This window comes from Arachis hypogaea, chromosome 3 (genome assembly GCF_003086295.3).
Source record: "Arachis hypogaea cultivar Tifrunner chromosome 3, arahy.Tifrunner.gnm2.J5K5, whole genome shotgun sequence".
In the NCBI taxonomy this organism is placed as follows: Eukaryota; Viridiplantae; Streptophyta; class Magnoliopsida; order Fabales; family Fabaceae; genus Arachis; species Arachis hypogaea.
Genome location: NC_092038.1, coordinates 20318535 through 20323553, shown reverse-complemented (window position 1 = coordinate 20323553; position 5019 = coordinate 20318535). Strand labels below are relative to the sequence as shown.

The window sequence follows — 5019 nt, the reverse complement described above, 5'->3', positions numbered from 1 at the left end:
TCAAACATCTATGATCTAACACAATGCTATTGGTGGCTCTGGATTGAAGTGAACCATATCATGCTTGGGGTTTCAGTACTCATGCATTTTCATGCTTTAGATTGAATGTCATGATTGAATCACTATGGGATAAGAGAATTAGTGTAGCAGTGTTGAATGGACTTGGTTTGATGTGCATGCTAATATTGTGTTTTTACCATTTCCTTATGTGTATAGTGCCCAGTTAAAGATCAATATCTTTCTGTTACATAATATTCATTTCTAGCTTATTTTTCTTTGCAATGTGTATGGAGAACCTATTCCTGTTAAGGAACTTGCTGAACGCGTGGCTAGTTATGTGCACCTTTGCACACTGTACTGGTGGCTCAGGTTTAGTGAAACTGATTCGCATTACCATTTTAAGCTGTAGTTTTTCGTATTTTTTACATCAATAACATATTGTTGGCAATTTCACAGACCTTTTGGATGTGGTGTCATACTAGGAGGTTATGACAGAAATGGACCAAAATTGTACATGGTTGAACCTTCTGTTGTTTCCTATGTTAGTGAACCTTTTGTTTTGTTGACAACTTCTGAAATTATATTTAGCAATACCTGAACTATTGAGGTTCCTTTTCTTTGCAGTTTCACATACAACTTTTCTACTAATTTGTTCTTCTTGCTATGTTCTAGAGATATTTTGGTGCTGCAATTGGGAAAGGGAGGCAAGCTGCGAAAACGTAAGGGAATTAATGTTAATCATAATTATTATTTTCAATAATAAATGCAAAATTAAATTTTCCTTTTAATTGTTTTTGGTAGGGAGGTTATCCTCCTTTCGATTTCCATTGTTGGCTTTCTCTTGGCTTTTAGGGTATGTTTGGTTGAAGGGTAAATGATATAGAAAAACATTTGTGCTGTTTAATAACTACTACGTTGAGTTGCTATTATAGAGAATCTTGCTTTGTGAAGTTTGATAGTAATTTGCTGAAGGTAATCAACTGGGAGGGTAGACCATCACTTTTTTACCTTTTATTTTAATTATAAGCGTAAAATTTGTCAGACTGATCAAGATATGCTGCAATTTTTTTCGTCCTCTTTTTGTACTTTGGTGTGTACTGTTTGAGTTGAATAAACATAAATGCAAGAAAATACTAATGTGAATTAGAATTTTACTCCCTTATGGTTTGAACATTGTTCCTTTTGAAATCAGATACTTTTGAAATAAGGGTCTCCTTGGTTGAGTAGGAGGAAAAGGGGAAGTATAGGATGCTGTGATTACATTTCAATTTTTTCCTTCTCCGATCTTTTGATATGATATATCAAGAAAGTGTAAAGGGATTTTTATTCTGAAATTTATGATGATCGAATTTTTACTAACTCTTCTATGCAGCCACAATGGCTTTGATTGAAAACGTGATTTGGACTTCTATAAGCAATAGGAGATGGTTCATATTCATTAAATATTAATTTATTTCTATGGAATTTTATTAAATGTTACTAATGGTATCCTTCAGGTAAAAGACGACCATGGCGAGCATTTTTTTTATATGGACCACCTGGAATAGGTAAATCATATTTGGCCAAGGCTGTTGCTAACTAGTGTTTTTGAGTACTAGTAGTAGTTATGAAAGTCCAGGCCCATGAATAGCCATAATCAAATCCTTACATAGCTTCTGGTCATCTTGTATGCAGTTTACATGGTAAATTTTCCTTGCTGCTCTTCCCTCTGTTACTATATTAGTAAGCAAAGATAAGATGCAAAATTAAAGCTTCTATTATTGGCTACAGGTGAGGAAAGGACATTCAAAAATGTGTATGTTATTAGCATTTTGGTTCATTAAAATGATAAGGGTATTAATACATGAAGGAGAAAAAGTAATATACTTTAGAAAAATGATAGAATTTTCATTCTTAATAATGAATTATGTTACCTTGATCCAGGGTTGAAGTAACTAGAACACCTCTTTCAGCCTATGATGCCACAGAAATTCTGAAACCTAATGGTATATTCTGAATCCATTCTTGTGTTTTTGATGTTTCCTTCCACTTCAATAAGCACTATATAGAGGAAGAATTCATTGAAATAAACTACACACTTTATTCTTTAAAAAAGATGATGAAATATAAAAGAGTAGCTCCAAAGTGAAAGGAAAGAAGCAAAAAATCATAAGTGTTTGCTCTCTTGTGCAATCTGAGTGGTGTTATTAGGTCAGAGTGGTGGCCACAAGGTTTTTCTTTTCATGCTCAATGTTGTGATTTGAAAGATTAACATTTGTTTAGGAACTACTAGACAGCTGTAACTCCTTCCAAATTCCAATTCTTGATAAGAGAGACCTCTTTTATTGATATAGCTTCTTGTCAAGTTGATGTTTTTATGAGATCTGAAAGTTTATAGATAAGGTTCAAGCAAACTCAGATCAGGCTATGGTTTGGAATCAGCTCAAAGCAGGATCCTTCCAGTAAGTTTCGAGTTTCTTTTAGTTTTGCTTCCTACTTTCTTGTTGCGACTACATTTGAGTTGAGTTGAATGGTATGTTCTTGACAGGTTCAATGAAGAAATGATGGAGTCGCTTTTTGGATATAATGCTGCTCAAGAAAAATCTAAACCTGGAATGAAGAAAGAATCTCGTGAACAAACTCCTCAATATATTCAGATCATTGAACCAAAGAAAGCAAATAATTTGTCAAATAATGAGCCTTTTAACCTTTAAGTCCTTATGGTTATTTGTTAACATTCTCTTAAAATGCTGATTCTCTTATGCATTCTTGTTGTTCTGTCAAGCAAGGCATCTGAAGCGGTTGAGAATCATTACGTGAATGCAAGTAATCTCAACTTGTTGGAGGCACATGAAGCTGAAGCGTCCTTAGCTGGAATGGGTGCCTACACTCTTACGGTAGGACTCACCCTTATTCAAATTGCTGCCGCTAAAGTAGTAGGTACACTACTCTCTACTCTCAAAACTTGTAATAATTATATTCCTAAATTAAAAATAGTATCTTTTTGTTTGTTTATAATTGTATTCACTATTCACCTACTGCACTATAAAGGTTTCTATTGATATTAGAGTATAAAGCACACGTCTCAGAAGAACAGCTGATCAAGAAAATCAAAGGTAATACTTTGACTTCAAAAATTTGGCACATCACGCGTGAGTTTCCTCTTTTCTCCAATAATGGCTGCATGGACCTTTTGTACCCCACTTGTAGGAATTTATAGCATCATACACCATTATCCTAGTATTTTCAAGGCTATATCTCCTCACTATATTTTTCATTTCTTTTGGAGAAATAGAAAAGCTGGCTAGCTTTTACTTGGTGGTACTGTCCTCTGCATTACAGGTATGTGTGTCTCTTATCATCTTGATAATATTTATCATCATTGTCCATTGATACAGAAGTAGGAATATTATCTTTCAATTCAAGGACTTCTTTGTTTTTCTGTCAATTCATGTTATTATATTATCAACTTGGCATGCTCTGGTTTGGCTATTGACTAAATTTTCTATATGAGAATTGTGCAAAGAGAGACTTGTAGCTTAATGTTACTGGTGGTTTCTGAAATATTTTGGATTGATATTATTTGATTTGGATCTGAAATTTAAAGAGAGAATGAAAAAAAAATTGATTTCTTTTTATTGTGTTATGAATATGGGAAGCACAGATGCCAAGTGGAAATTGGCTGATCACCCAAAGCTGCTAAAGGAAAATTAAAGCCAGTTGCTGTGGTGGTTTTGGATGGATGGGGTGAGGCCAACGCTGATCAATACAACTGTATCCATACTGCTGAAACTCCAACCATGGATTCCCTCAAAAAGGTAGATATATAGATATAGATACTACATGGTATATGCACCCTTTTGTGGAATCTGAAATCTTTTTCTTTTTGCATATATTATGGTATATTCATTCATATAATGATAAGATCTAAGATTGGTCCCATTTTTCAGGGTGTATATGTTTGCTTGATTCACTTGCTGCTCATGTATTGTTATGATTCCTAGGTTTTTGTTACCTTGTCATTGGTAGGTGAGAGGCCTTCTCTTGATTTGAAGTTTATTTAGTTGGAAATTTTAGTGTTATTGAATGTGTTGGATTTGTATGATTATTGATGAGATAGAAATAGAAATGAATGGTGGGGTTGGTTGGTTTTTGTTGTTGTAGGGTGCACCTGAAAGGTGGAGATTAGTGAGGGCTCATGGTACTGTTGTGGGACTTCCTACAAAGAATGACATGGGCAACAGTGAAGTCGATCACTTTGTTTAAAATTAGATAAAATTGTGTAAAATTTAGTATGGTTGAACAATACACTGAGGATTATAGTTGATAATACATTTTGTTTATGTTCTGAATTATATTGACTTGCTTGTTTATAATAATTTTCTTTTAGTTTTATAATACGATGAATTTGTTTATTTTTTGAAATATTATAAATATTCGAATACAGATTAGATAAAAATTTGTATTAAATTTATATTTATTTTGTAATTAGAAAAATAAAAAAAATATATTTTACCTTACAGACGGATTTACAGACGGATTTTCTGTCTGTAATAATGATTTTCCAAAGGTTAAATTACAGATGAAAAATCTGTCAGAAAATTCGTCTGTAATTACAGATGGAAAATCCGTCTGAAAATCTGTCTGTAATTACAGGCAGAAAATTCGTCTGAAAATCTGTCTGTAATTACAGACGGAAAATACGTCTAAAAATCTGCTTGTAATTACAGACGAAAAATCCATCTGAAAATCCGTCTGTAAGTTTGTCGCTTTCAGGAAATGGAGGGAGAATTTACAGAGGGAAAATCCGTCGGTAATTTTCTGACGAAAAAATTCGTCGGTAAATAATTTCCGACGGAGCTTTTACAGAGGGACAAAATCCGTCGGTAATTTCGTCAGTAACCAAAAATTCGTCTGTAATAAAGACTAAATCTGTTTGTAAATCTGTCTGTATTTTATCCATTTTCTAGTTGTGAGGGTTGATAAACCCATATTTTATTATATATATTGCGCTCAATTTAAGTGATTTATTCAACCCTT

At 33.3% G+C, this 5019-nt stretch overlaps 2 long non-coding RNA genes across 4 annotated transcripts; both read left to right on the top strand.

Annotated features, from left to right (window-relative positions):
• The first annotated feature begins 279 nt into the window (after nt 1–279).
• LOC140183731 (uncharacterized) lies at nt 280–706 on the top strand. The gene is made up of 3 exons (XR_011879592.1): nt 280–369; nt 457–541; nt 673–706. It is a non-coding gene; the product is annotated as an uncharacterized lncRNA (long non-coding RNA).
• A 2482-nt stretch (nt 707–3188) lies between these two features.
• LOC112769799 (uncharacterized) lies at nt 3189–4358 on the top strand. Of its 3 annotated transcripts, none has more exons than XR_011879591.1 (4): nt 3189–3321; nt 3644–3797; nt 3930–4004; nt 4144–4358. It is a non-coding gene; the product is annotated as an uncharacterized lncRNA (long non-coding RNA). The 3 variants fall into 3 exon arrangements; XR_003186555.3 differs by having other exon boundaries at nt 3930–4008; XR_011879590.1 differs by lacking the exon at nt 3930–4004.
• The last annotated feature ends 661 nt before the right edge of the window (nt 4359–5019 follow it).